The 20171-nt window shown below is 43.2% G+C and overlaps 1 long non-coding RNA gene across 1 annotated transcript in view; it reads right to left on the bottom strand.

Moving 5' to 3' along the window:
- Positions 1 to 4792: 4792 nt before the first annotated feature.
- LOC113947913 overlaps positions 4793 to 20171 on the bottom strand; it is a 57696-nt gene continuing 42317 nt past the window's right edge. The window contains exon 3 of the long non-coding RNA XR_003527919.1: positions 4793 to 4910. This is a non-coding gene — a long non-coding RNA (uncharacterized LOC113947913). The remainder of the gene's footprint in view (positions 4911 to 20171) is intronic.

Raw genomic sequence — 20171 nt, 5'->3', positions numbered from 1 at the left:
GCAGGGCCAGGCAAGAGACACCCTTATTTTCATAAGCACAGTGGGATTAGGGTCTTGTCCCAGGACAATTTTTTCTGTTTAGCACAGCCAAGCTGGGGTTCAAACGAGTATGGGGAGCAGGGCAACAGCTCCTCCCTCCAGCTGCCTGGGGTCCCTCAGCCCCCATGGGGTCCTTCATGGGAGAGAGGGAGATGGGGACTCCCTCCATAACAAGATGGAGAATAACTTTCTCTCCTCTGGAACAGAGCACGCGAGGGCAGGCAGCTCCCTTTATAGGATGCCCTTTGTCAGAGACTGGACTAGCCAAGCATACTGCTTCCCCTTTGTTACCCAAACGCTGCTGCTCCATAACACTTGACCAATTCTGACCCCAAGCAGATTAGACACAGAGGAGTGCCTTGTGCTCTGGCTGTGCTTGTGACGGCTGCAGCTGCTTGCATGCTTTTTGGGACCAGCCTTGTTGTGGGACCGAAATATCGCTTCTATATCAGATTTTGCAACCCTGTGCGCCACACCTGAAGTGCAAGGTGGGCAAAAGGACAGCTCCCATCTAGAGAGGAGCATGTGGCAGGGTTTCTTGTGAAATCCAAACCAAATTCAGCTAAAGTCTTTTGCATAGGTACCATGTTCCCTTCCCAAGCATTTCTGAATCACCACATCCATCTGCAAACACTAAATATAATAAAAGGCCATTGTAGGCTCCATCCAAGCCTGGCTATAATTAAATATATTGACTGATAAATTGAATATAGTTATACCTCTCCATCTGGTCTCAGCAGAGGACCACTGACATTTTGTTCATATACCCTGATTTTTTTGTCTCTTTCAGAGTTATATTTGCATCATATCTTTTTAATGAGCTAATAGTTAAAATAGCCCCCTATAATTATGCTAGAATAATCCAGCATTATTTCAGCTTAATTATAGGGGGATATCTTAACTATACATCATTTGCAGTTCCCAGTCACTCTAATGCACAGATGTCTGAAGAAATGACATAAAACACTAGCAAGTTATAAAATATCTAGAGTGGTGCTCATTGCTTCTGTGGAAAATGATCACATCTATTTTCCGTACCTCTGCTATGCAGTCTCCCTGCTCAAATTATTTCCTGCTAACCAAGAGATAATACTGAAAGCAATAGAAATAAAATACTTCACTATCTCATGTCATGCTCTGATATTGTTGACTCTTTCATTTTTATATCTCCTTGATCCTCCCATAAGTCTTCACATCAACATACTGTAGTTAATTTCTCCAAACCTTTAGCAGCTCTGGAAGCAAACTGATTCCTAAGCCTACTGCTTTCATAGCTGTGGCCAGGCTTTGGGCCACCTTTAAGTTTGCTGTGGGTTTGTTTATTTGCATTAAACAACTTAGAAAAATTGCCCTGGGAGCACATGGCATTTCTATTCATGGTTAATCTCCTCTTTCCCTCTTGGAGACTACCACATCCCACCAAAGCAGCATTGTTGGAAACATCAACTCACCATTCTGTATAGACATGTCTCTTCCTCACCATGGGGTACCACCCACTGTGGGATGTGGGATGCTTGTGGGAAGACAGGAGAGGACTTGCTGCAAAGTGGCTGTTGTCTGGGGAGGTGTGGATGTCATTTCTGTACCCTCACACTCAGCATCCCCACCCTGTATTGCTACTCCTTCCCTGTAGCAGGAAACAATGTGTGTCCCCAAGTATGTACTTTCATGTCCACAGACTTGCATACTCCAGAGAAAGAAAGATTCACAGGAATAATGCCCTGGGTCTAAGGACTTCCATAAAATGAAAAGGTCAGAGTTTTGTTCGGTTAACACTATCGTTCATGCTGCCCCATAGAGCAGAATTAGAGGGAAAATCTTTGTTCCTTGGAATAGGAGAAGCAAAAGGGATAATGGGAAAGCTGGTGGCAGAAGCCCATGAGGACAGTGACAGCTGCATGCACACACACATAAGCAAAGCTCAGCAGTGAAGAGATGATGGAGGGAGGGTTAGCAAGTATGGGCCGTGGTCTACTTATGTGTTTCTGGCAAGGCACGGAGAGGGCCATCAGAGGCAGGCTGAAACCACATGGGAACTTTGGCAAGGCTGCTCTGACTTTGGAGGATGTTACTGTGAAACGGGTCTCCATAATGTAGTAAGATGCAGCTTGTATCATTGAGTAGACTGGGGAGATGGGCAGCAATACTGCTTCCAGGGAAGTGCTGAGCACTACGGGAGGGCACTGCTAGCTCCAAGGGAAGCGTAGGCAGAGCTGCATTTCTGTGCAGCCTGTGAACCAAGTACTATTTTTAGATCCACTTCTTTCTTTTAGTACCTGTGGATCAGCCTAATGGACAGAGAGATAGCATATAATAAATGTCATAACCTCTTTGGAAAATACCTCATGGCTTTTAAACTAATCCCTTGATACTCTGAGACGACTGCTGCGTGACATCGATTAAACCTCAGGGGTTGGTCATGCTGAGGTAACACTTAGTGCTCGTTTGTGCTGTTCCCTTGCCAGGCTGGTCTTCAGCTCTGCTCCTTGATACAATACAGGGTCCAGAGTCCCTCAAGACTATGATCCTGATGTTGATCATCTGAGTTTGCATTAGAGATGTCCCTCCTCAGGGCACTAACTCATCTTCGGTGGTAATAGATGTTACAGTAGCCCTGTCCTTATCCCACTGGTCTTACAACCCAACCAGCATCCCTCTTCCCCTACAGAGGTCCCCAGTCTCTGAGGGGTGACATCTCTCCTTAAGTTGTTCTCCATGTTAATTTGCCCTTTCCCTTTGACTGAAGAGGAAGAAAGGATTACCCTTTGAGCATCTCATACTCACCCAAAGGGTTCCTGTTGGCCTTAGGGAGTTCCAAGCAGGACACTGATGGTGGAGGATACTGTAGCAGTTGATCTTTTCATGCCCCATTCCCACGGAAGCCCTTGACAGACAGCAGTCCATGAAGTAAACCATGCAGTGCACCTGGAAAGCGTTGGTGTCCCTCTCATCTGTCAGCCCTGCACCTTGGGCTAAGAAGAGGACTTTGCATGACTGTGTTTGCATTGTAAAAGTGGGGTTGGGCTAGCCTGAGCTGTCAGCAGGGATATCCCCCTTGCAGACAGTTTCCTTTAGCTCTACATACCAGAGAAGTACATACTCAGGAAACTTCTAGCTTTCTATGCTTCTCTATTGATACTTCACAGCTATAATGCTATATACCCCTACTTTCCTATACTGGGGAAAAGTAGTGGGAATTGGAGTGCTTGTTCATCATCATCTTGTAAAAACGACTGAGAGCAGTCACATTAAGGTCCTGAGTATTAGGAATCACTTCAGTATGCATTTTTTACGTATCCAGGGTTTTGGAAATATTGCCTTTAGGATGAAGACCTAAAGGAAATCACCTTTTATGACTTAAAAAAAACATTAGAATCAGTTATATTGAGTTATATCAAGCTGAAAGCTGACCCCTTCAGCAACTTTCTATGACCTACTTGTGAAAATGGAAAGGACAAAATTCTCAAGAGTTGCACAGACCTCTAGTACCCAGAGGTCTGTTCATTCTGCTCACTTATTTACATATGTATATCTTCCTTCTGCAGATCCTTGTCAACCTCCTTCATCTTGTATGTGAATTAAAGGTATCTTTCTCATCTCCCCTGCTGATGCTGAAAAGGCCTTCATGCAGGTGAACTGCAAATGTCTGTCTTACACTCAAAAAGCTCTCACACTCACAAAGCTCTCATCTCCTGGAAATGTCTGTAAAACCAGTTAATGCATCTTATCGGGGCAACTGATTCCTGTTCCCAGCACCTGCCACTCGCCCAGAGCTCAGTCTCTTCCAGACTCCTCCAAGAACTATTCTGCACAATGTCTATAAAGACTCCTACACCATCCATCCATAGTAGCCATCTTGGGCTATTTTCATCCTGGAAAATCCTGGACCAGGATTTTCATTCCTTCACCCTTCCTTTAAAGTGCACTTCAGAGAGCGACAATCCAGCTGATAATGCTTGTTTTGACCCAGAGTCTTCTCAGATAATTGCAGGTGCAGGACAGGGACTCCTGAGTGAGAAGACTGGTTACCAGGGTCCTCTCCAGCAACACAGGAGAGGAGAAAGGAGAGCATCTCTAGCAGTAGGGAAACCTAGATGTCTTCTCTGCATCAGGGGAGGTAGCCAGATCATGTTCCAGCAGAAGCTCTTCATCTGGCTCTCTTAAACTGCATGTGATGAGGTCTTAGATCAGTGTAACATTGGCAAAGTTCATCTGACTGTTAAATGGTGATAAAACAAATCATCAGCACCTCCCTAACTCCACATCTAATGATTGTGCTGGAAGGATTAATAAGTTGGAGAGCTGGATGAGCTCTGCCAAAACATTCCCAGATGCAGTCACTCACAGATTTTAATGAATTTGGCCAGCAACCTCTCTTGGTACTTGCTGTCTTGCATATTCATATGACAGGCTTTTATCAGCACTCAGCCTTGTAAAGGCAGTGTTTCAAGGCTGCACACATGAGCATTCCCAGGAAGAAGAGTTTGAAACTGGGCTGTGCTGGTGTTGGAGTTCAAAGTCCATAGTCATGTCACCATTCATATGGTAAGCACCCACGACCTGGTCCCCCCAGATGGGCAGTGATGCTGGAGTGAGAAGCAGCAAGTCCTCCTCCAGAGTCCTTTGAGAGGAAACCACTAGCTTGGAGAAAAAAAAAAAACAGAAGAGACCTGGAAATGGGCATGCTGAACCATTCGGGGTAGCTGGGAGCTGCTCCTGATAGCAGCAGCTTGAGATGAAGAAGTTTACTCTTATATCACTTACCCTATCTTAGTGTGTGAAGACAGTGTATCAGGATCATCTCTGGCACATAAGCTCATGATGGTGAGCACAAGGCTGTGAAAGTTTCAGTTATTTAATCCTTTAGGAATCTGTAAAGAAAGAGTTGAAGGCCAGGTGGTCTTACGTCACACTGAGCAAAGAGAGAGAGATTTTGATTGTCTAACGAAGGCTCCCTGATTGACTTTCACTGGATCTTGTGTTTGTTCATTAATGCCACTTTACTCCCCATTAACTGGTACAAATACTAACCTGACAAAGCAAATTGCCTCAACCCTGATACTTGTCTGGTAATGCATAACTGTACTGATTAAATCTTCGCTTAATTTAAATCCTTAACTAAATTCTTAATTTGAGGTGAGCCTTTAAAGGTCTGCTGAACAAATAAAAGTACCTTCTTCTATTGAAGAAGAGTCAGGCTTCCCATGTTCAATCAATTGACCTTAGAAGCTCATAATTTCAAAGGCCATGGGTGAGCTTCAGGGCTCCTGCAGGTTTTATGAAGCACCTAGCACTCTTCTGTGAAGCAAGGTGCTGGCTGGGTCCAACTGCCGCAACCTCCAGACCCAGGTAGGGCACACAGAAGAGGGTGTTCTAGGGAAGAAGGACCAGCCAGCCTTGCATGGGAGAAAAGGAAAGGTTATTGGATCTATTCATTTTCTCAGTACTGGCTGAGAAGTCAGATGTTGTTAAAATGTGTGTTTCGTTTAAAAAACCAGCAAGGCCAGATGTTTGCTAAGTGGATACACTTTGACAAGTGCCTGCACATTAAAATACAAACCATAAGTGAAAAAGTGAGTGCAACTGAAGCATTAAACAAACATTGACAGGACACACGTGAGCACACACAAATTGCCATGTTTGCAGTGCAGGACGCACAGAGCTCCCATTTGCATGCAGAGACGTCTAATTGTTCATATGCTGCAAACACATGCTCTCTTCTGCCTATAGAGCCACAGTCTGTGGCAAATGGCTACATAAATAGGAGCATATAGCTACACAAATGGCCAGTTCACCTGGCAGCACATGCCCACATCTGGGAGTGCGGGAGCTCCCGGTCTGCCACAGCCGCCAGACATCACCTCCTGGCAGCATCCGGCTGGTTTTTTGAGCCGTCTGTCCATGCCACACCCAGTTAGATGTCCCTAAGAGCTGCAACATCCCCTGACCACCGTCTGTGAAATGCCAGCACGGCTTTGATGCCTGTGGATGTATTTCTCTGGCTGACATTTCCTGTCCTCCTGAAAACAGGGAGGATAAACCACAAGCAGTTCTTTTAAACCAAATAATTCAGCATTTTCACTGCAGCTGTCAGATCACAAAACTCCAGCAGATGTTACAGCAGGGCTCCAACTCCACTGTTCCAACAAGTAGTGCAGCATTTGGTCAGCTCTCACTGTGAGCAGGCACAAAAGCAGGCACTAACATATACATCTCCTGCGAGCTTGTGAGGCAGAAACTCCATTGTGATTCTGAGCAAGTCAGCAAGATGGTCTGTGAGGTCCCATAATGGTTAATGCTTCCTTACCAGGGACATTTTTTCAATAGCCTCAGTCTGTACAATGTGTCATTACCCCCTCAGCTTTGATCATCAATCTGAGGAGCATATCTCCTTAGAGATTAACAAACAAATTCTGGATGTGAAGCTGTTGAAAAGGCCACTTTGGTTGATTTTTTTTCATATTGCTTTGTGTTCCTGCTTCACAGAACAGAAGGGCAATAAAAATTAATTTCATGATGTAATAAAATATTTGCCTTGAGGTTTCTGGAAGCTGAAGCACTGGTATTTTATTAGCATGCAAAAATTCATTATGAATATAAAATTGTGACGACACAGTGTGGTTGTTAAACCTTAGGATATCACAGGCTTAGAACAACATAATCAACCGAATGAAATAACCTTTTAAACCAAACAAGTTTACAAACATTTTCATTAAAAATAATAGTAAACAAATCAACTATTTCCAATAGTTTTAATCTTCATGGAACATGAGTAAAAAACCACCATCAGCTGGCCCCAAATGCCTCAGGATTTGGTTCCCACTTTGGAAGGTCTGCCAGATGTTCAGAAAGTTTTATGTCATTATAGACTGTCTTCGTTTTCCAAGGTCCTGTTTATTTTTCTCCCAAATTACTTAAGCTCAGTCAAACCCCACATCTTGTTCCGTCTCTTGCTGCCTGGCTTTGTAACAAGATGGAACAGAAGCTCCAGAACTAAGAAAAGGAGCATAGGCAGATGACCCTCCTCTGAGGTTCAGAGCACTTAGCTGGATGAGGTAAAGGTAAGACAGAGAGACTGATTACTTAGTGTTTTCTTTTTTTTTCTTCATTTGCCCAGACACTGTGTTCCTGTGTTTAGGTCAGGTTTGAGGTGTGCAGGACAAGGTCAGGACACAAGTCGCTTTGTCTTCTCAGTAAGTTAGAAAGACATTAACAAAGTGATTTTTTCTGAAAAGTGCTTTTTATTGGCAATGAGCATGTCAGAGTACAAAGCTCTGACATTAAATTGCTGGCTGACACTATGGAGTGTTTATTAAAGAAACTGCAGAAGCTAAACAACCCACTCAATCACTCTGAAGTGTGGGGACCCATCACTTTGTGGTCTGCCTTGAAGTTTCCCCAAATACACAAAACTAAGTTTTACCTTTGTCCTGGTTTTGACTGGGATAGAGTTAGTTTTCTTGCTAGTAGCTGGTTCAGTGCTGTGGTTTGGATTAGTAGGAGAATCATGTTGATAATACACTGATATTTTGGTTATGGCTAAGTGATGTTTACCAAAAGTCAAGGACTTTTTAGTGTCTCATGCACAAGAAACCAGGAGGGAGCAAGGCCAAGACAACTGACTCAAAATGGCCAAAGGGATATTTCATACCATAGAACATCATGCCCAGTATATAAACTGGGAGAAGTTGATTGGGAGGAGACAATCGCTGCTGCGGGATGGGCTGGGGTTCAGTCAGCGGGTGATGAGCAATTGTGCATCCTTTGGTTTTCCTGGGGTTTATTGCTCTCTCTCACTATTATTACTACTATTGCTACTACTACTACTACTACTACTACTACTACTACTACTACTACTACTACTACTACTACTACTACTACTACTACTACTGTTGTTATTGTTGTTGTTATTATTATATTTTACTTTATTTCCATTAGCAAACTGTTCTTATCTCAACTCACAAGTTTTACCTTTTTCCAACTCTCCACTCCACCCTACTGAGGGATGGGGAGTAATACTTAGCTGCTGGCTGGGGTCGAACCACAACAACTTTTCTTATCAGGAGGGCAGTACAAATGAACCGCAAAGCTATTGTTTTACCAGCAACTGGGTAAACTGGTGGATGCAAGAGTCACACTTTGTTAGGGTGTTTTGCAGAGGCTGAAATGTTCCTGCCTGAGCTGAAATAGCTTAAACTGTGGGAGTCACTTGAAACACCCAGCAAGGCAATACCAGGACCTGGTGGTGTGAGCAGAAGGGTCTCCATATGGCCAAATGCAAACACCCAGCCAGGGTCTTTGTCAGAGCCAAGCGGGAAGGTTCAAGAACCCATTCCTGCATTAAGGCAGGGGAAGTGGATAGAGGGAGCAGGAGAAAGCTGAGCAGATGCATAGTGTAATTTTCAACCTGGTCCATGAGCATCCTATGCAGGCAGAGGTGATGCTGTCCATCACCTCCAAGCAAATCTCATCCTATCAGCCCAGAAGAGGACAGAGATATATGAGAAGGGTAGGAAATGTCACTGAAGGAGTCAGAGAAAGCAAGGACCCACTAGAGAAAGGTTTACAGAGTCACCATGACCAAGAAGTTTTTGGGATGAGGAAGGAATAAAGACCTTTCAGCAAAGAAGTCCTCTTCTCACCTTCACCCATACCAGCAGCATTAAGAGCGACAGGGCTTTGTGCATGTGTTGGAAATAACCAGCCCAGGTCCAAAGCAGTGACAACATTTTGTGTTTGACCTTCTCACTAGCCAAGCTAAAAACTTTGGGGAGCTCTCAGACCAAAGCTGAAGTCTAACTTGACCTGTATTAAACTTGTTCCTGCAACCCAGACTCTTCTGCACAGGGAAGGCTCATTAAGTCTGAAACACATCCATATTTTGCAATAGACTTGCTTTTTATATCGCAGATAGTTAAGAGCATTTTTCAAGCATGATTGTAACCAGTGATTTCATAGCAATATCACTTATTTTCCCATTGCTATATCTCCTTATTTGCTGAAGACAGCAGCAAGGCCACAGCATGAGCACCAGAAAAGCCATTTGCAAGCAGCAGTGACCCTAAGGTTGTTGATACCGCAGGACCCTGTGTCCCAGAGGACCTCTAGGGAACCGTTGGCATCCTTGGGTGTTTTGGGAAGGATTAATCAAGTTACACTTCTTTCTTCCCTTTTTTAATGCCCTCTCAACTCCACAGTCCTGTTGGATGGACAGGTTGGAACAACCAGCAACCACTGATAACTGTGGTCTCTCCTGTTTAACCGTGAGCACTCTGTGCTGCTCTGTGTTTGGAGCATTCAGTCCATGAACACCCAGGAACTTTTAGACTCTGCTTTGGAGGGCAGAGTAGTTGTCCAGCACTGCTTTTGCCATAGTGTCTAGTTTTGCATTTTTTATAGCTAGGCCTCAGTCATACAACAGTCATTGGTCTTTGGGGTTAAAAATTCCCTTGCTAGGTAGCTGGAGGTTGTTTGGAAGACATATACGGAAAGGCACAAGTTCTGGAACCATTCACCACTTTACATTTATGTCTATAGCACAATTTCCTGAAACTGCTAAGGATTGTACTTAGTGACCCACACGGTCCTTTCCAATCCTTGTTCTTCACTAATCAAGAGGAACAGTCAGAGGCAGGATGCAATTACATAGTGAGGTTCAGCTATGCATAATAAAAACATCCCACCAGAAGGAGTCTGTGAAGTGGCAGCAATACCAAGAGAAAACCGGTGACAATGTTCAGGGCATATTAACCTACAATGAATTTTAGAGACAAAGTGGCCTTCTTCAGTAGGGACATCATGTTGTAAGACAGTATATTTTCTCTCTTTCACAGTAATAGACCCACTTTCTCTCATGTGCCCTCTCTCTTTCACAGTAATAGCCCCACTTTCTCTCATTTGCCCTCTCCATACAGAAAATTACCACGCGTAATTGCGCAGGCAGAGTGATGCTCTTAATGCAACTGATCTTTTCAGAGATTTTTTTCAGAGAATAAGTTAAGATCACTTATTCTCTGAAAAAAATAGCTTTTGGTAAGTAGTTGGAGGAGTTCAAAGAAGATCTATGAAACCAGTGAGAAATCCAGTAAAACCAGGCCAATTTTGTTACTTCCCAATCCTACATATAGTGATGATAGCCTATTCTTAGCACATACTGACGCCTGTGGGAAGGTTAGTGAAGTTAAATAGGTAGTTTTTAAATGACAAAAACTAAAGCGGAATAAAGTATGCAATGGACATTACCTAGAAAGGAAACATAATAACTGTCAACTACTCTGTGCAGGGAAAGAGCAGTCCACCACAGCCTATGGATTTTCACCCCAGAGGAATATGTTAGAAAGATCACCATGAATAATTATAGAATTGACCCTGGAGATAATAATAATAAACAGATAGTCCTATAGCAGCAGAAAGATGAACAAAATTATGTAAAAAGTTCTTTCTGTTTTTATAAACCTCAGAAGCAGGAGTGATGCTATGTAATTTTGCTTTCATTTGAAAGGCTTACCTAAGTAAGATTTTTCAAAGTAATTTCTCCTGACAGCATGCTGAAAATGAAGACTTTTCTTTGATAAAAACAAAGTCCATAAATCTTTCACTGCAGAGAGAAAAAAAAAAACAGTTGGGGGGGACAAAGACACTAAGCAAATGTCAATGGGAAGAGGCATTTCAGAGAGCTAGTAAACAGGCTTCCATCCTTGGTACATGCCAGTTTGTAGAATAGGACCTCAGAACCTGACTTTCAAGTGAGGATTGATCAAGTCTCCATTTCTGCAAGTGCTGATGAGAAACTGTGTCTGCATTATTGCACCACAAATAAGTTTTGAGTGGAAATGTCAGCAGCAAGATACCTGAAATTCCAGTCCGTGGAGAGAATTGGAAAGATGATTAAGTAAAGGTACAAAATGATCATTGAGTAGCTAGAGACTTTCTCTTCTAATTAAACTGGTTCTGGATTCTGGAACAGATGGCAAAGAAATGTGTCTGATTTCAGAGTGGAGTCGGACATCACTTAAGGGATATATTTGCTTATGATTGCAAATGATTGGATTGTATTGTCTATGAACTCACTTTCTTTCTTGTGATTTCATGTCCCTAATTCTACTCCCTCTGGAGACAGTTATAAATGGTTTGTTCACTTCTGCAAGGGCATGATAGCATTAACAACGCAAAGTCTCCAGCAAAGATACAACACCTGCCTCCGTGGTCTGTACCTCTGAGGGCACAATGGTAGCACTTGGGAAGCACTAGTATTGACAAAATGGGTAAAATTGAGTGTGCCCACCAATAACCAGCAGTGAAAGCTGGGTGTGTGATGGTCACTCAAGCTCAGTGCAGCTATGCCAGCACTACTCGCTGAAGCACCACTCTGCCTTTCCCTGGAGGGACTGCAGCAAGACGCTTCCCATTGCACTGCTGGGAGATACACGAAGTATCAAGTCCCTCAGCGAGAATCCTATTTCCTGGGTTCAGCAAGGTACTCCAGCAAAGTTTTGTCTGGGCTCTTTTCAAGATGTGCAGATGTTTCAGGGATGCAGATGAAGAAAGATCTCAAAGGCATGCAAAAGATAAATGACTAGCCTAAACTCCACAGATGGGAGATACCAGTCATGTCTACACTTGGGCTTGAAAACACTTTGATGTTTCATTATTGCATTCAAGCTTGTGCCCATTGCTGTCTGGTCCCACTCGTGTTCTGACCATGATCTAATTCTAACTTGGTTGCCATCCCTAAACTGGACAAACCCTAAGTGTGCACTATAGTTGGAAGTGAAGGCCTGGCCCCCCATCATTTTACACTCCCCGTAGCACCCTGCTGCTGCATAAAATGACTTCAAGATGCTGACAGTTATGGATGGCAGGGTGTCAGCTATAAATGGTTCTGTACAACCAGTGAATAAAGGAATTATGCCTTTCAGGCATGGCTGCAACAACCTCTAAGCATTTCAAGTTCAACCCAACCACTCCACCCCAGCTCTGGTGCACTCCCACATTTCTTCTGGAGTGGTTATTTGCAAGCCTAAATAGAAGGAGAATAGTCTTCTTCTCTTTTCATTTGACTTTTTTTAGCCTGATCCACCTTTGTGCCTGTTCTACACACGGTCCTACAGGAAGACGAATCAGCAGACCTCAGGAAGCCATGAGCTCTCATGAACCCCTGGATAGCAGTAAAGTAGGTAGTTGCTGCTAACACCAGTCCAGCCATAGGAGAACATACATCAGTTTGTGGCTGACCCATTTCCCATTACATTCATGCCAAAAGGCATTTCCTTTATCTTTTGAACTTTCAGAGAGGGGAAGAGGAGCTAAACTCACAGCAATTTCATGGGCTGGTTTTGGAGGCAGTGAATGAATATGATTCATTATCACTCACTTTTTTACTCCATCAGATTAATAAAGGACATGCCTGGCATGCTGCAGTCTCCCTGCTCAGCCCTCTATATACACAGCATGAGTGGTGTGATTCAGTCTCACACGCCACCTTCTGAAGGGAAGAAACAGAGCCATGAGTCAGCGGGGCATGGCTCCAAGCGCCCTTCATGCAGTAGTGTCAGCCTTATCCAGCAGCACTGAAAGTTGTGTTTTATTAAACACAAACTCAGAAGTGATTGTGCCTTCCTAATTTGACAATGCTATCTGGAGTCAGAAGGCACAGCACAGATCAGCTTAATAAAAATGTTTCATTTCAGAAGCTAATGATCCTCACCTGGCTACCAGGAACTTGATGAAGGAAACGGAAAAAAATTAACTAGGGCATTACAATGAACTCTGGGACAGAATAATAAGTGTGAATTTCCTTTTGTGATGCCCATTTCCCCTTTCTGTAGCTACCTGTCAGGAACCACATATCAGATAAAACAGATGATAACTATGCCAAGGAAACCTGGGACCCTTAGCTGGGCTAATGGCCCAGCTAGCGTTAAAGCCCCCTTAGTAATGACAATGGAAATGAATGACTGTAATAAATAATGAACATTGGCCTTTAGATAAGATGTATTTTATTTCCCAGTAGTTAAGAGTATTTATAAGCTACAGTCACAAATGACTGGCTTGTGCTAAATGTAGCTTGGAGTAGGCAGACAAAATTTTCTTGGAAGTCTCTGGGCAAATTCAGTAGTGACGACAGCAATACTTTCAGCAGTACCACTTGTCCCCCATCTGCAGGAGCAATATGCAATTTAGTGCTTAGAGTATTTTGAAGGAAATGGCTACAAGGGTAATCAATAAAGTTTGGATTAGTGTCCCTGCTCTTTGAGCACCAGGGTACAGTGTAGGAAACCAGGAGAGGAACCACAAAAAGGCCTGGGGAGGAAGCCTTTCCCAAAATTGAAGGGCCACAGATTCCTTGCATGGGGATGGGTCAGACACCTGGGTAATCAGAAGGCTGATGCTCTTTTCCCTTGGACAGTCTAAACGGAAAAGTGCCTTCCATCTGCATGCAGCGGTTCCCCTCCCTGCCCTCCTCAGGGAATGTGCTACCTCCACAGGCATGTGGGAGAAGCTACCTTACTGAGGACTGCTGTGGGCAGTGTTGGGCAGGAGTCACTGGTGTTTACTCCTTCAGGTGCTCAAGGGTTTTAACAGACCAGTTCTGGAGACACACTGAAATTGCTGGTCATTCAGTGGCATTTAAGAACTTGTAAACTCAAAATAAAACTGAGCAAGTGGTTCCTTAAACCTTCCAGTCAGTGACATCCCATCCTGGCAAAGGGGGCAGCTGGGCAGCACTGCCAGCCCTTGGAAAGTACCTAGCTTGTTTCTTTCCACTTGACAGAGTCCAAAATGACTTGGTGGATTTCATTTTCCCTGTTCCCAGGATTTACTTTTCACCCATGCACAAAGGACGAAATATGTTACTAATACACCAGAATTCTGGAAACATTAAAAAAAAAAGGGGGGAGGGTGGAGGAGGGGAGGGTAGTGGTGGGAAGGGGAAGATGGGGACCTCTTCCAACTAGTTGTTCCAGTGATTTTCAATCTGTGAATTTTATTTGCCACAGATCCCTACATGATTTCCAGGAAGGTGCAGAAGCCCAGAAGATAGGTGTAAGTCAACTGCAAATGACAGTTCTCTTGTTTGGCTTTAACATACCCCTTGAAGTACACCACAACCCCCATAGGGGTCTCTGACCATGGGCTAAAAATTACTGTTCTTTCACTGTAGCTATAAGAAGGGAGACAGTGTCAACTTGAGAGGCCACTTTCACAGCTGCTGAAGCCATGGAGAGCTGTTTCAGGGGCTCAGGGCAGTGCAGCAGTGATCTGTTTTCCACTGCTTAGAGTAGTGAGGCTGTCTGGTACCGTTGTGGTATGCTGCTGGCGAGAGAGATGCTCGGCTAGTACAAATCAGTACATATTGTCAAAACAGTTTGGACTTTACAGTCCATTTATTTAGCTGTTAAAGGCACTACAGATGTTTTTGGTAAGCAGAAAGTTTTCATGCAAAATTGGAGACTTTCAGCAGACAGCACTGCAGCTCCTGTGAGGACAATGCCTATGAAAAAACCATCTTTGGTAAACAGGAAAAAGGAGATGATCCGTTTTGATCAGTGAATGCAACAATATAATTTCTAGAAAAGATTAGAAGAGAGGCTACTCAGATAACATCTGTTCTATTGGCACAACCTGTTGTAAACCTGGAACACTGAAAAAAATGAGAACAGAGACCTATTAAAATATCAAGCTGCAAAACCCACAAGCAATGGAGAAGAAGTGCAAGGCTTTCTTGAAAGTCAATTTCTTTTCTTTGAACGCCTGTTCTCCTTACAGTTTTGTGTTCTCTCTACCAAAAAATACATGGCCATTACATTTAGCAGGGGAGACAGAGAATTGGATGAGTTATTAGCAAAGCTGACCAAAACATGGAGATATTTAAAACCTACCTGGATGCAATCCTGTGCAACCCCCTTTAGGTGAATCTGTTTTTAGCAGGGTGGTTGGACTACATTATTCACAGAGGTCCCTTCCAAGCCCAACCATTCTGTAATTCAGTGATAAACAGAAGCAAGAACTTCTTAAAGTTCAATATATATTTTTTAAATGCCAACAAAGAATGTGAAGAAAAGCAAGCATATTTCTTACGGGCTACTGTTACAGGGAGATGAAGTAGCTGAGATGGGATATGAAAGAGTCTGAAGATGACAGCGCCTAAAGGAAATAGTGCCATGATATTTCTTCAGGATACCAAAGTCATTCAAAATGTTAGATTGAATTTCTTTCATCAGACATTATACTAAGTGGAATCTCTACCAGTAAAATCACATTGCTGTATGAATGACCTTTCTTCTGATAAGGATTTAAAATATGTATTTTTAATCAGTCAGAAAAATCAGCTTTTGAGACAAATTATTTACATGAGCAGTATGGTTTATGGCAGTCCAGAGTCACCAGAAACTGTGCTTTTCGTTAGTTGAATGTGGCAAAATACCCAAACCCAGCTTTTCTTTTCCAGAAAAATTCTGTTTTCTAAAGCAAAATAAAGGTAATTAAAATATAATTAAAATATAATCCAACTACTATTGTTTTATCATTAATATCTTTGGTTCTTTCCCTAATAAAAGAAGATGTACATCAATGATCTAATTCTTCAAAAGAACTAATTTTCTAAGATAGAAGAGTTGTGAGTGTATAAAAGCATTCCCCAAGAAATGCAAACCTGTCAAACCCTGGTTTATGTTGTATTTCTCTAAGTCAAAAATGTCTGCAGTGAATATTATCAAATTTAGTGTCTATGAGAGATCCTCTGAGACAGGTTTCAGCTCAGAAAAAATTGTTTTTCCTGTGAGGAGGGTGAGGAAATCAGTGAAACCAAAGCATGATAATGACCCGGTCTCCTAAAGTTTAGGTATAATATTTCCAGTAGCCACCACCGTAATGTACTTTATTGAAGGATTCAGTGGACACCTTGGTAACCATGAGAAAAAAGCTCAGGGGTTTTGTGCGGATACTTGAGGTGTAGCAACCCTAACATGAAATACACATTAGCCATGAAATCAGGTCAGCATACAGCATATCTCTGAAGGCTTTTTGTGAAAATTCACGGCTCTTTCAGAGCAAGTCTGGATTTTTGGAGGGCAGAGCTGCCCTGCATGGGCAATCTTAGCTGAAAATTCAGTGCCAGAGGGCAGAGCACTGGGAGCCACATTTCCTCTCAGACTGGCCTGGCCTCAGGGAGGTTGGGGGTGGACAGTGGTCCTTCCCACTGGGACTGTCAGTGTTGAGGAGAAGTCCTGGGCAGGTGGGAATTGCTTCTCCAGCCTCCAGCCACTGCTCGCCTGCCCCCGTCCTGTTGGGCCATGGGATGGGCGTTGGATGGGAGATGACAGCAGAGAAATGTTGCTGCAATGAACCTGATCACAAGGGGCAGCCTTGGGGCTGACTGGATCCTCTGGAATGCCAAAAACTATTTTATAATTGTATGAGATGAACCTTTGAAAATTAAACTGCAGTAGAGGCCACATACCCTTTTGTTCTCCATTACTCGACTGCAGGATTTCTCTGCATACTAATTTTGCTCAAAGTAAAGTAAAGCACAGGTGAGATGCAGTTTCAAGTGAGCAGGTGGTTTTTTCTGTGAGTGCTCTGTACAAATTACTCTGTCAAGAAAACGTTCCAATTCGAGATTGAAATTCTTCATATCTAGTAATGCCAAAATTGTGGTTAATGCATTAACCCATTGAAGATGATGCAACTTTTAAGGGGGTGAGGAAAGCTAAGTTATTTCTGATGATAGTGTGTTTGCATTTCTCAGGCCCCTTCCATCTGTCTACTAAAATGCATCCTTCTCCAGGGTAATACAGTCAGCCTTGAATTCTAAGTGAATGAGGGGCCACTGTGAGAATAAAGTACAGGCTCAAAATTCAGACCAGTTTCGGAATGATTTATCTCATTTGACATCATCCATCCATATGTCAGTCTCTCCCTACTGGCAATGAAGAGAGGCACTTCCAACTAACCCCTCCTAAACAGATGAGTGAACCAGATCTCCGAGAGGTGCCCCTCTCTGGTTGGAGAGGAGGCTTAGTCATTTACCTTGGATGAAGTACCCCACGCTTCCGTAGCTACGCTTACATGAGAGGAAACCAGGAGATGGTGGCCTTGGAAAGTCGTCAACGCTGTGATTTTTACATGTCTCCTCCAAAACACTCCAGTGAAGAGTATGGGGCATAGACATCTTGGAGAAAATAAGCACTCTCATCTGGCCTCAGCCCTGTGTCACAAAGTAGCCAGAGTGGCCAAAAGCTGGAAAGATGTTGTGCAAGAAGCCTCCTCCCTCCAAAAACACAATGCTAAATGAGAGACCAGAGAGATGCATGCAGCCAGCAAGTATTCTCTCTGCCTCATTTAATCAAGACAGTAAGATTAGTTCTGGGATGAAATGAAATCAATTTTCTGATGAAAAACCGCTGGAATTAAATTTTTATTAAACATTTTACCACTGTCTAATTTCCACAGAGATTTTAATTTAGTGTTGCAAAAACTTATGAGCAAGTACACTATTCTTTTAGATGACAATTAAGGTATTTTGATTCGGAAATTATGTTTAAGTGTTGTACACAGACCAGTTCTCTCATGTTCCTGTGCTTTGTGTAAATGAAGCCACCAGTCAGAAAACCTCTTTTGATAGGTGCCACATGACACCCCCACGGAGACATGATGGTCCATCTCAGAAGACATGATCACCCCACAGAGCCAAAGTGGGAGTGCAACACATCAAAACTACTTTGTTCACTAACCATTACCTCAGATCAGAAGTATTTCAAATTTTTTTCTCAAAAACATAAGCATTTTATACTGAACAGTTTTGCCCACCTCCCCTTCACTTTCTTTGAAAAATGTCATAGGAAAACACTCTTTTGCTATCAAGGTCTAGTTTGTACCCAGGGCAAGTCTCAGTTTCATGACAAATGTTCCGATGGGAACCTGGTCCAGACTTTTACTGGGCCCAATCTTCAGAGCACTGTGTGCCCCCAGTTTCAATTAACATCAGGATGAACCGGAAATGTGTGGCACCAACAGGACTCAGGTCCCTCTAGGTAAACAAAGATCTAGTTGATTGCACTTAGTTAACTAAGGACGGAGTACTAAGGGAGATGAGGAGAGCTGCAAGTTCCATCACACTGGTGGCACTCTAGGAAAGCTACATTACAGGCAAATTCACCCACAACCACCTTAAAGCAGAGCTCCATGCTGGACATTTGCAGGTCTATCTGTTTCATCCTTGCTTTGCTATAGCTAAGATGCAGTTTCTATTATGCAGCTGCTACAGGATTATGGGGACTTCATAGGACTAGGTTTTAGGAAGGGTTCTAAAAATACCATCCCGCAACCTCTCCATAGCAGTTTTAACACTGGGGCTTGCAAAAATCTGTAAATAAATTCCTGTGAGGAGCTAACATAGAAATTTTCCTTCTGACCACAGCTGGAAGAGCAAACTTCTCATTCATTTTATGTCCATTTTAATTTTCTTTCTTACAAGAATTTAAAGGTTTTTTCCTAGATAGTGAGAGCTGTTCAGCATCAAAACCAGAAATAATTTTTGAAGAAAAACAGTTTCTTTAAAAAAACCCCTGGACTAAAGGTACTGTTGAGGTTTAAAAACAATTTGAAGACAGAGGTAAAACCGCCTCAAAAAAAACTTGTGTTCTCTAAAAAGCATCAGTTCCTGGGTCTGAAGTGTCATTATCACTTAAAAGTTGGACTCAATGACCCTTGTGGGTCCTTTCCAACCCAAAATATTCTGTAACTCCTGTCTGTAACTCCTGTAATTATAGAATCACAGAACATCAGGTTGGAAGGGATCTCAAGGATTGTCTCATCCAACCTTTCTTGGCAAAGGCATGATCTAGACAAGATGGTGCAGCATCCTGTCCTGCTGAATCTTGAAGTGTCCACTGTTGGGGAATCCACCACTTCACTTGGGATATTATGCATTATTCACCTGCAAGCCAAATAAAAGTGGGCATGAAATTTTGAAAAGTGAAAGGAAGAAAAAAACCCAAAAAGTATTTATATAGTATGAATATTACCTGCTGTCTGAAGCTAAAGCTTTGAAAAATCCCCATGTCTCCTTTTTAAGATCTTTGACAAGAGCAGTCATTTTACAGCCTGCATGCACATGCACCATTTTTTTTGGCAGGATGACAAGCTCTGAGAAGAATATGGGGTAGGTCAGGGTAGATGGGATGGACCTTTTCTGGTCAATGGGCAGCCTTGCAGGTCATACTGTTCTCCAGTACTGCAGGTTTTCTGTACCTGGGAATTTCATCAAAAACAATGAAAAAAACAATCCAATTCATGAAGCCTTCCAACAGCTACAACTCACATAGTTTTTTGGATCCCAAACACTTCCCAAAGCCAAAACAGAGACTGATACTTTGGAACACATCAAGATACCTATCTCAAGGAGCCGATGATTTTCAAAGGCTCATGGTTGTTAACTGCTACTGACAATAAAATGGATTTAAGATCATAGCTGCCATTTGCAAGGAGTTGCCCAACATATGAAAACTTCAGCCCCAATCTTCCTCAGCAGTGGATGTAGCTAACTGTACATCCATCCCATATTCAAAGAGTGCACAAGGAGGCTGAAGAGCCATTACCTCCAGGGGAAGGCACAGATAAAATCTTCAATGACGGGGCAACCAAACCATACCATGCTTGCCAGCTCTCAGAGCTGTCTCTGGATGCTGTGGATCTGAGGGTTGCTCAGGGTTGTGTCTGGACACAGGAGAAGCTTGATCCAGACAGCAGCAGGAACTGAAACAGCATGAGGAGTGGTACAAGCCCTGAGATGTGCAGGGAGGCAAGTGAGGCATATCACGTTGAGACCATGGCCAAGGAAGTAGGAGCATTGTGTCGAGGACCAGGAGTTGTAATGGGAACGATTCCGGAAATGGAAAAATGTGTACAGCGATTGAATGGACTTCACACATTGTGTGTTTCCCCCGAATTTGTATCTTCCGGGCATGTCCCGGCCTGCTCACCTCCCTGCACCTCTGTCTTCTCTGCCGACTGGCTGGAGAAGCTGCGGCAGGAGACAGCCTCCATTCGCCCTTTCCTCCCCTGGTCCCTCCTGTGCTCCCCCCCCCCCTTTTTTGCCCACAGCTCAGTCCTGGTTTGTCCCCCCGTCT

Source organism: Corapipo altera, unplaced genomic scaffold (assembly GCF_003945725.1).
Source record: "Corapipo altera isolate COAL_440 unplaced genomic scaffold, ASM394572v1 2, whole genome shotgun sequence".
NCBI lineage: Eukaryota > Metazoa > Chordata > Aves > Passeriformes > Pipridae > Corapipo > Corapipo altera.
This window is presented reverse-complemented; position numbering and strand designations above follow the sequence as displayed.